At 34.6% G+C, this 12,498-nt stretch overlaps 1 pseudogene; it reads left to right on the plus strand.

Moving 5' to 3' along the window:
• The window catches only part of LOC142643885 (uncharacterized), a 31,181-nt pseudogene extending 29,313 nt beyond the window's left edge, over positions 1-1,868 (plus strand).
• The last annotated feature ends 10,630 nt before the right edge of the window (positions 1,869-12,498 follow it).

The raw sequence follows: 12,498 nt of genomic DNA on the forward strand, positions 1-12,498 counted from the left end.
TGTGTTTTTGATATACATATGTGTGAAAAAGTATGGAAAAATATGTGTAATATTGTTTGAAATGTGAAAATATAAATTAGAACTCACTTACCATTACCAAACAGAACCTTAGTATTTGTTAATTGAAATATTATTGTTGCTTTTTTTTGTTGATGTTGGCCCTTCCGAGATTTGGAATGCATAAAGTTTATTTCTACTTTGATTTACAGTATATTCCTTCACTTAGCTTAGCTATAGTCTTTTATTTTGTGATAACCTTGTTAGTTTGTTATCTATACAATTTGTCATAGCTTTCTCTTTATTCTGTTTGAATTGCTTGGCTCTAAGATATGAGAAACAAAAACTTGATTCATTTAGCTGTGGAACTGCACTGCTAGTCTTGTCGTGTATATGTGTGGAGATCGAATAGATGGAACTTGATCCTTGGACATAAAGAGAGGGGGGCTAAGTAGCAGTTATAAAAACACTAGACATGGTTGCAATATAAGACTTTTTTTTTTTTTTTGGAGGAAAGCAATATAAGACATTGATGCAATACAATAAAATAATGATATGACAGTATTACATTATATATATATATATATTTATATATATATATATATATATATTTATTGAGAATATAAACATGTACTAAAGTTTAAAAAAGCATTTCTAAAATTAATATTGTGGGAGTCGAGTCAACCTTGCTTGGACTAGACTAACGTCGCAATTAATATTTTTGTGGGAATGAAGGGATAGCTCACAATGAGAAATCCAAGGAGACCAAACTTAGAAACAAGACGGTAGAGATGATACAAAGACCCAAAAATACTAACATATAGGACTACACTTTAGGCTAGGTTTTGTGGATGGCTCTATCACAACTTCCATGGTTGTTACCCCTCTGGAAAAGATTGCTTGGTCAAAGAACAATTCCATGATCTTGAATTCCGTTTCACCTCACATCATTGCAAGTGTGATTTACAGAAACACTGCAATGGAGGTTTGGAATTCACTTAGAAACCGTTTCTCACAAGCCAATGGTCCACGAATTTCATAGTTTCAGAAGTTGATCTCAACAATTATGCAAGGAGATGCAACAGTGACTACCTACTTCACTAATAAGAAAACAGAGTGCTATGAGATAGAGAAGCTAGAGAGAGAGTGAGAGAATCAAGATTGAAGAAGCTCTGTAATACTTGCGTTAATTAACAAAATGATGTACAAGAGGTTTATATAACAGAGTTAGCAAAAGAAATGAAAAAAACTAACTCTAAACTAATTCCAAAATATGCGGATCAACTATCTACAACCAATCATCACATTACACGTGTCAATACATAACAACCAACTAATCCAAGTCTAAAACTACAGGTCGTATCTGCTATAGTAGTTGTTTAGTGAATTAGCGAATTCATCCACAACTGTTCCAATGCTTTGCCCCAATGCTCTGCTTCTCTGCCTGAGCTAATGTCTTCATTCATTCTTCAGCAAACTCATCTTGAAGTGCTTGCATCTGACTTCTTACCATCTAAACTTTGACAAAGGATGTCATGGCTACGAAGAAAGTTGAGGAGCAAGCAGTAAAGGATATATGATGTGATCATGTGAAGTTTGAACCTTTTTGTGGCGAAGCAAGGCGCTTGGATGGGAGATTTTCAATGGAGTCGGTTGTATCAGATTGCTCTGCCAGGTTGAAGCAAATTTCTGTAGATGAAGTTAATGAGAAAAGCAAGGCTACTCAGTCCAACCTGAGAAGTAAACCAGGAGAGCTAGTCTTTGGTTCTAATAAGGAATTGGAAAAGAACTCTAAATAAGATGTGGCATTGAAGAAAGTAGATGAAAAGTTCCAACCATTCAACGGTAGGAGTTACAGGCTGATAGACTAGTATTAGTTTTTAAAGTTATTAAATTTTTAGTGCTTTTGTTTAAAGGTAATCAACAAAAGTAGAGATAACCAATGAGATAAGACATAATGTGTAGCTTTTTTCTGTTTTGATTCTAGTTTAATATGTAAGTTTGGATGATGAAGCATTGATTTTCAGTCATGGAATTATTGTTTAACTAATGGGAGAATGGATGCTGGATCGCTATTGACAATGTTGTGTCACACTCTTAATATATTTACTTTTAATTTTTAATGAAACATCAAATTAAGTAGAGATGCGATATTATGTGTGTGTATATATATAAAGTATAGATTCTTTAATTTAATTGTTGAATAGTACTTTTTAAGGAAAATTTTAGGCGGATAGCAATAAGGCGAAATTAATTAGTTATGTAAACTCTTTAGGGCTATTGCTGCTAACAACAAGAAATCTGTGAAAGAAACTGAGATTTTTGGAACATGATTCTATGTTTATGTGTTATATATATAGTTGTGTTGGGATATTAAATTAGTATTGAAATAGAGTTCTATTCCTATTTCCTACTAAATCAATCAAAAGCAAGAAAAACCCGCCCATTTTTCTAACTTTATATTAAAAAAAGAAAGAAAAAAAAGAAAAGAAAGGAAAGACCCACTCGCTCTAACCTTTTATCCACAAAAAAATTATTATTATTTTTTGAATATGATTTCTATTTCTCCAAGATTGAGGAAAACAATTACTTTTAAACTTTTATAAGAAAATAAAAAAAATCACAATTAAGTGATTTAACTTTTACTAACATCAATATGTAAAAAATCTTGATTATCATCATTTTATTTTAGTATTTATTTATAATTTAATAATAGTGAAACAAAATTTAAAATAGGAGATATGATTGTTTTCATTTATGCAGTGGCAACAAATATTTAGAAAAGAAAAATAGGGTATATAAAAATCAAATGGGATCAAATCCAAGTTATGGTGCCAACAATGATAAAACCTCCTTCCTCCACTAGTTATGAGTTATGACGAATGTCATGAGTACAGCGTATAGCATTGAACCTTCGATATTTATAGTTCATACTTCTTCTTTTTTTCCCCCACATTTTTTAAAATATATTCTATAACATGGTAATTCCCTTGTGTTAGAGAGAGAGAAAAAAACAAATTCTCCACAAGATATATATATATATATATATATATATATATATATATATATATATATATATATATATATATATATATTAAAAAAGTCTTGGATGCATGTAAGCATAAAGAATTTTATTTAATTTTTTTGTATAATTTCGTATAAGTTTTTTTTATAACCCAAAAAAATTATTGTTACACATAGTTTATATAAAAAAAATGTGATTTAGATCACAAAATTCTTAAAGCAGAAGATTAATTAACTAATAAAATAATTACTTATTGATATCACACAAATAAACACTCCAACTGTAGTTATCCGTCATTGAAGAATGACTCAAGACATCGAACAATAAGAGTCAGAAAATCTTTCTAGGAACTCAAGTTAAATATGTTAAGATTACATATTAAAGTATAACAATAGTTTGCCTTCAAAAAAAAAAAAGTGTAACAATAGTTTTAAAATCACTACAAAAAACGCGCGCTATAGCCGCGTTTTTGGAAAACGCGGCTATAGGTCCCCTCTGGCTGCGTTTTCAAACGCAGCTCCAGTGGAATAAATTTTTTTTAAAAGTGGGGCCTGGAGCCGCGTTTGGAAACGCAGCCAGAGGGGGACCTATAGCCGCGTTTTTAAAAACGCGGCTATAGGTCCCCTATCCGAATAGATTTCTAAAAAGGAAGACCTGAGCATGCAGCCAGTGGGGGCCTATAGCCGCGTTTTTGGAAAAAGCGGCTATAGGACCCCCACTGGCTGTGTTTTTAAAAACGCGGATAAAAAAAAAAAAAAAAAAAAAAAAAAAAAACTCTCACGTGCCCCTCTCTTTCCCACCTGCATCCTCACCTACCCCACTTTCAGCTATAAGAGCATCCACATCAGTTTATCTAAAATTATGTATAATACAAATTTTTTTCAATTTTACACATTTTGAGCTACATCAGTGTATCTAAAACTGGGTAAAAATGTGGAAACTCATCCACGAGCTACAGTACCGTGTAAATATACACGGTTACTGTAGCTCGGCTAAACAATATTTTATTATTTTCCCTTCGCTCCTTTTTTTCTCTCTCTGATCCGTTCTCAACAGACTCCATCACTTTCTCAACACAGAATACAGAGATATACTTTGCTCAAAAAAAAAAAAAACACAGACATACACAAACAACCACAGATCGGTGCTTGACTTGTAGATCGGTGCTTCACTGGTCGGAGCTCGTGGGTCTTGCCGTGGATCGGAGCTGGCGGACGCTAGATCGGAGCTCAGATCGGCGATCGAAGCGCTGGATCGGAGCTCGCGATCGCGCTCGGAGCGCTGGATCAGAGCTCGGATCGCGCTCCGAGCGCTGGATCGGAGCTCGCGATCGCGCTCGGAGCGCTGGATCGGAGCTCGCGATCGCGCTCGGAGCGCTGGATCGGAGCTCGCGATCGCGCTCGGAGCGCTGGATCGGAGCTCGCGATCGCGCTCGGAGCGCTGGATCGGAGCTCGCGATCTCGCTCGGATCGCGCTCCGAGCGCTGGATCGGAGCTCGCGATCGCGCTCGGAGCGCTGGATCGGAGCTCGCGATCGCGCTCCGAGCGCTGGATCGGAGCTCGGATCGCGCTCGGAGCGCTGGATCGGAGCTCGCGATCGCGCTCGGAGCGCTGGATCGGAGCTCGCGATCGCGCTCCGAGCGCTGGATCGGAGCTCGCGATCGCGCTCGGAGCGCTGGATCGGAGCTCGCGATCGCGCTCGGAGCGCTGGATCGGAGCTCCGATCGCGCTCGGACCGCTGGATCGGAGCTCGGATCGAGCTTTGATCTGGGTAGAGAGAGAGTGAGAGAGATGATCTGGGTAGAGAGAGTGAGAAATGAAGAGAAGAAATGAAGAGAAGGAGAGAGAGAGAGAGAGAGAGAGAAATTAATCAGAACGGAAGAAAAGGAGAAATGAAATAAAGACGCGCCACGGTAGTTGAGGAAATTAATAAAAAAAGTGAAAAAATTATTATTTAATTAATAGAGGGTGTAGGATAGATGAACTGATGTGGGTAATTTGTAAAAGTGAATGTGTAAAATTTTAAAAGGAGTTTTTTGTGTAAAATAGAGGAAATTTTTACATAGACTGATGTGTTTGCTCTAAGTTCCTTTCTCTTTTTTTTTTTTTTTCTTTCTTCATTCTTCACTTAGCTTCAGGTTCTTCTCTCTTTCCTCTTTTTTTTTTTTTTTTTTTTTTTTCTTCCTTCTTCACTAACTCTTCAGGTTCTTCTTCTTTTTTTTTTTTTTTTTTTTTTTCCTTTTTCTTTCTTCCTTCATTTTTCCAACGTAACTCTTTTTTTTTTTCTTTTTCTTTTTTGCAACGTAACTCTTTTTTTTTTTTCCTTTGTTTCTTTGGAGTTCCTGCATCTTTTTTTCTTCTTCACTCCAGCACAACTCTTTTTTGTTTTTTTTTTTCTTCATCTCAGACACTAATTTTTCTATAGATCTAGTTTTTTTATTTTTTATTTTATGTTTAGTTAGTAAGAAAATGTTGAAAATGCTGAAAATTTTAAATTTGTGCTATTGTGTCTCTGATATTGTGCTTATGTTTAAATGGGTTTGTATTCCTGAGCTTGTTTTTTTGTGTTTCTGAGCTTGTACTTGTGTTCCTTGAATGGATTTCGTGTTAGATTTGGGTTGGCTTTGTTGAAGGAAATGAGATTTATGGGTTTGTGTTCTTATATTTTGGAGCAAGTTGTGGTTGTATTGTTAGTATGTTGTGTTTGATTTTGAATTTTTGGGGTGTGTTTGTATTGTGTGTATGTTGTGTTTGATTTTGAAATTTTTGGGTTTGTATTTGATTTTGAATTTTCTGGGTTTTCGTTTAATTTTGATTTTTTTTTTTGTTTGAATTTTGAATTTCTTGGGGCGCAGCAACACCCAAAATTTTTTTTTTTGTTTTTAAAAAAACCTATAGCCGCGTTTTTAAAAACGCGGCTATAGAGCTGAAGCCTATAGCCATGGTTCAAAAACGCGGCTTCAGGTATGGTCTGTAGCTGCGTTTTTAAAAATGCGGCTACAGACCCGCAGGGTCTATTGCTGCGCCGCTTAGGCCGCGGTTGTAAACGCGGCCATAGAAAACGCGGCTTCAAGTCCAAAGCCGCGTTTTCGGGGTCTATAGCCGCGTTTTTGAAACGCGGCTATAGACCCCGTTTTTTGTAGTGAATACATAATATATATATATATATATGTATATATATCAATTAGTTTTAGATAAAATTAAATAATGAATGTTATTTTTAAATGCTTTAACATATATAAATATAAAAAATAAGAGAAATATAATACTTACAAAAAACTAAATGAATCTATTTTTTATTGATAAAAAAATAGAATGGGCCCCCAAAATTCTATCCATAAAATTCATAACATATTTTCTCCTAAAGTAAAAAAACCACACAATCCTATGTTCTTAACTCAATCAAAAAGGGGTTTTTTTTTTTGGAAAAGAAAAAGAGTTTTTAACTAAATAGATTTACAAATATATTTTCATGAATATATAATTTAAATGCTCTTAAAGTTGATGAGTTATATAGGACAAAAAAAATATTGAAAGAGAAAAATGAGACACTAGTTCTTTAAGTGTTTGTATAATTATTTATAATAAAAAAATGAGGATGGCCATTAAGTAAAAAAAATTTTAACATAATGAAAATTTTTTGTTAATAATTTAAGGGAGGAGATGTACAGTAAGATATAATGTGGCCGCTCCCTTCCCTCTGACATTAACTTTGAAGGGGATAGTTGAATTTTAGGTAAAAATTAAGACTAATAATTTTTAATTAGTTTTAATTTTCAATATTATCATGCAAGTAAAACACTCCTAGAGAGTTAATTTCAGTATGTTTAATCCATTCAGCCACACTAAGAATCCCAGCCATACCAAAATGACAAATTAATTTTACACTCTTTGAAAAGCTAGGGCTTCCTCTTTGAGGAAACATATCAAATAGATAGCCTTAGTATAGTAATACATTCATCACATTAGGATACTCTATTTATTTGTCGAGCTGAATGCAAAACCATTATTCATTTAGTCAACAAGGAAAAATTATAATTTCACCCCACTGTGGTTTAGTTCTATTACAATTTAGTCTATGAAATTTCAATTCTTATATCTAACTCCCTCAAGTACGGATTAAAATTAATTTTTTAGGTTTATTTCAAAATTTTAAACAAAAAAAAAAAAAACGTAGTTAATTTGTGGGTAAACAATTTACCCCTTTTGGTTTGGCTCAATCACAATTTAGTTCTATAGGTTTTCTTAATTGTTACATTTTGACCTTTAAGATTTGAACTAAAATAAAATAGCCCTTAGTGGATACTTTGGATAAAATACTAACCATTTTTTTTTACATAGAAATCAAATGGGACCAAATCCAAGTTATGGGGGAGGTCAACAATGATAAAACACTTTGCATGTATCAAAGTTCCAAGATATTGGCATAAATTTTTTTCATAATGTCTAGCTACTAAAAAAGAAGAAAAAAAAAAAAGAATCAAACTTCAATATCAACTAATCTTTTCAACTTTCTCAAAAAAAAAAAAAAAAAAAAAAACTAATCTTTTCAAAGAAACCAATCTAGAACCACGTACAACGTTAACATAACACTTACAAAGAAAATCTCAAGAGTGTTGTGGCATTGGGTATCGGCACAAGGGGCATAAGTGACTCATCTTCAACCACTTGAAGATACATTTTTCGTGATAGATATGCGAGCAAGGCATGCGAGTGACTTCTGAACCAATTCGAAACTCTTCCATGCAAATTGTACATTCTTGAATCCAATTTGACCCTCCTTGAAACCTGACCTTCTCCAAAGCTCGAATGGAAGATTTCGCCGCTGGAATGGGCTTAGATTCATAAGTTTCTATGGAGTGCAAAAGTACCGTATCAACATCCGCCTCATCCTCATTCCTTGAAAACACCAAATCATGATTCGTGGGTATCTTTATTACGCGTTTCACCGTGTGCATTAGATCCACAACAATTGGCATCCTTGATCCCCTAGCCGATGCAACAACACTTGCTATTTTTTGTAACACAGGACAATGATATGTCTCTGGGATGCCCAAGTCGTGATACAAACAGAAGCGATCACCATTGTCACGCAACAACGCCTTATCTTCTTCGAACAACCAGGCGGATACCCTTTTACGAAATGTATTTTCGAAGGAAGCATGTGGTTCAGGACTGTCACCTTCGTAGAACTCCACTTTCCGTAGACTACGCAGTTGAAATTTGATGGGGAAGACATTCAACATCGTCGTCTGAGATGGTGGCTGCTGGTGGTTGCTGCTGGTTTGGCTTTGCTGCCATACCAAGAAATTAGTTTTTCTTGGTATGGTCGATGACGGAGTGGTTTCCGAGTAGAGACATGTTTGATATTCGTAAGAGGATGCAAACAACAAAGAACTCTCTGAGAAAGAAACTGAGAGAGACTTTTGGAACGTAAGTCTAAGCCTATGTGTGTATATATAGTCCAGTAGGGATACCAAATTAGTCTCGCAATAGAGTTCTTATTCCTATTAGATTTAGGACACAAATTAAATTACCATATAAAAAAAATATTACAAATGATATGTTTCCTATTCCTCCTAGATTGAGGAAACCAAATAAGTCTAAACTTTTATAGGGAAAAAAAATTGCAATTGTTAGAAATATATTAGATATATTAGTCCAATAGAAGATATATTAGTCCAATAGAATAGGCTCAAGTCTAATTTATCTAGATGCAACTCACGTCTCTTACTTATACTATAAGTTTATTAACTATAGTTAGTGATTGGTTAGTTTAGAGTTTAACATACTATATATGCATATATTAGGTGTATTGTAATACATGATTTATACCATATAAACTCTCATATAATAAAAAATGCAGCCATTAATAGTTTCTTATGTGGACATAAGTCGTCAAATTGTACCACATAATTTTGTGTTTTTGTGTTTTCTATTTTATATATTTTTTTTGCTTCCGCATGTATTCTAGCATTTAACAGAAATTACACTAATGAGTGGTTTAACTTTTACTAACATCAATATTTAAATAAATCTTGATTATCATCATTAATTTGAGTATTAATTTGTATGTATTTAAAATTTTGATAATGGTGAAACAAAATCTAATTTGCTTATTTTAAATATGTGATATGATTATTTTTGATTTTATGCAGAGTCAACAAATATTTAAAAATGGAAAAAATAATAGGGTAAACAAAAATCAAATGGAACCAAATAATATTGAATAACCCCTTCCTCCGTTAGTTATAATTTATGTCTTTTGACTATAGCATTATATTTATAGATTTATTTATACCTTTGATCTTCATAGTTCAAATTTATTTTCTATTTTCCTCTTTCTGGAAAGTATATTCTGAAATATGATAATTTTTCTTTCGTCAGAGCAACAATGAGTTCTTCTCAAGATTTAAAAAAAAAATGTTCTAACTTTTTGTTTGAGAAGAATTAAATGTTCTAACTTAATAGTCTCGGATTGGATGTAAACGATGGTTTTAATAGTCTTGGATTAATTGAAAAACTCTTCAGTTAAAAATACTTCATTGAAACTTTTCAATGATTTGAATTAAAAGAAAAAAGTTTAGAAAAAGTAGTTATATGATTAAAAAACCTACTTCCTAAAACCAAATTACCCCAACAAGTGTTATAGCCAAACTTTGCTTTTCTAGCTATCTAGTATCTACCCAAAACCTCCCATTGGATAAGGGAGAAACATTAAGGGTTTGTTTGGATTGATAGGGGAAGGAGAGGAAGTAAAATAGAGTTAGATGAAAATAGACTAATTTTAGGTTAAATTTACTCTACTCTACTCTACTCTTCTTCCCTCCCCCTTAATCCAAACAGACCATAAATGTATTCACTTTCTTTGGCATCCAATTGCCAAATAAGTAGATACTAATGCAAGACAAATAGACTAGGACGGCGTTTTTATTTAAGGAAAGAAATAAAAAATAGTCCAAGGTTACTTTTTAGATAATTTTTTTAGAGATAGGTTCAAGTTACACCTAGTGTAATTTTAAAGAGTTACACCCTTTTTAAACCATTGGATTTAAATAGATCCAACGGTTAAAAAATGACTATAATTATTACAAATATTCTTATTAAAATCTAATTAATTAGCCTCATTTATTACCTTCTAAACCTATCTCTAAACCCAAAAAAGGTTTGACTTCTGACTCTCTCTCTCTCTCTCTCTCTCTCTCTCTCTCTCTCTCGTCTAATTGTTGTCTAAAAAGGATTCTGTTAGAGTGGTATGAGCGGCTTGAGTTTATCATTTTTGTTGATGATTAGAGAGCAATGATATTATAATCATACTGTACTCATAATAGGTTGGTCGGTGGTACAAAAATTCAACCCAAGGACCCAATGAATCAGAAGTTCCAATGAACAGAAATAAAGGTGACCTTGCCACTCTTTTTATTTATGCAAGTGCAAGACCAATTAACAGTCCCCTTATTGCCTTATGATTGCACTGTTCTGATGGTCATTGAATTACAGACATTATGCCAATGAATTTACAGCACAGTGGTCTGTGACATGCCTCTATTTATCTCTTTAATTATACCATTTTGATATTGTATTTTTGTTATTAGGAATCAAGTAAATAGATAAGGGTAGGATAGATTATTAGTTTAGGCTTTAAATCAAATTGTTGGGGTGAAATATGGCCAGAGCACACTATATGATTCTGGCCAATACAATCAAGAAATTATGAGATTTAGGAGGATGGCACTTGGCAGTGACAGCTCAGATCTTGATGCGTACAGTGGACCATACAATTCTAGAGAAATGCCAAAGCTTAAGGATGAATATTCAAGTTTTGAATCAGAAACTCGAGCCTTTAATGCATGTTGTGGTGAGCAACGATATGGCAGCACAAGAGAAGGCAGTGCCCGCCGGTTTTAACTACATGTGATTCCAAATGGTTTTCTACTGCACATTATTTGACCCATATAGGGCACTAGAAAAGGTAATATCTACAAGAGAGGCCTTTGCAGAGTAGGAGAAGCTTAAACTGATAGTAATACCCTGTGGAGGTGGTGGAGGAGAAAGAGAGGGAGAAACGCAGAGAAAGAGAGAGAGAGAGTCAGAAGTCAAACCTTTTTTGGGTATAGAAATAAGTTTAGAAGGTAATAAATGAGAGTAATTAATTAGATTATAATCTAAATATTTATAATAATTATAGTTTTTTTTAACCGTTGGATCTACTTAAATCTAACGGTTTAAAAAAAATTATACAAGATGTAACTTGATTCTAGCTTATTTTTTTAAAGTACAAAAACCTACTGTTGGTTCAAACTTTTTTTTTAAAATTTTATTATTTTTACATATTACACTTGTAAGTGCACAATTGTACCTGGACCCAAAGACAACTACGGGCTCAGGCCCAATGAGCCTTAAACAATGAAATTTGTAGAGTGTGGGCTTGAAATCTAGATTAGAAGTACTGAAAACTTGACAACAGGCTAAGAAATACAAACACTTGTAAATAACAAATGATTATTGCAAATAGACTTTCTCGGACGTGAGCCGAGGGCTAATTCTGTATTATTTCTCTTTCTTTCTCAAAGGTTACAATTCTCAATCTCTTTCTTCATTACCGACCCCCCCCCTTTTTCTTTGGCCTTTACCCCCTTAAATACTTCTTTCCTGATACTTTATCCACGTGTTGCTCAAACCTCCTCTTGATATTTCTTCCCTTAGTGTCTTTGAATAGTGACCAGAAGTTTCAGCTCTACTGTTCAGGGGTTAATTCCCCATTAATGCGGCCAGGGAGGTAGGTGCAGAGTTTTAATGTGGAGGTGGCAGCCTTTGCTCTTGGTATTTTTTAACATCGGTGCATCTAGAAGGTTCAGGATTTCCCCCGTTTAACCAACAGTCTTTCCGAAATTCTGCCTTGACTTTCGTAGGGAATCTCTGAGTTCTCTTGGATCTGTCCGAGGAGAAACTCACCCTCGGCCATATTCTCAGACCCTCGGCGTATGGGCTGATTCGCAGTATTAACAAATCCTTAACTTAAGAGCAGATCGGCTCTCCTTATTAGAGCCCAAAGGCCCAAATGCCTGCTTGGGTTCTTTACCCCCCACAATAGCCCCTCAAAACTCTATTTTTCAGCATCCGAGGAGAAAAATAGGGTTTTGACCCATCGAGAACTTACCCCACACGTTCTGTAAATAACTGCGCGTATGGAGATCGTTTCGTGTTCCAGAGGATGCCACTTGGTGGTTTTATTTTCAAAAACACGCGTATTTATTACCGTAAGTTACACCTTGTCCCCCACGTTCAACGGTGAGATGTGCATCTAACGGCCCTTATTACTACGTGAAAATTTGGGCGGGACAAATGTAATTTCGAGACCGCTTCCCGCACGTTGTGACGCTTTGGGAACCTGCGCCTTCATTTATTTCTTCAGAGGCTAATCCCATCAAAACATCAGTAATCACCTTTTCACTGCAGAAACCCGTGGAAAATCGA

This window comes from Castanea sativa, chromosome 7, assembly GCF_040712315.1.
Source record: "Castanea sativa cultivar Marrone di Chiusa Pesio chromosome 7, ASM4071231v1".
Lineage (NCBI taxonomy): Eukaryota > Viridiplantae > Streptophyta > Magnoliopsida > Fagales > Fagaceae > Castanea > Castanea sativa.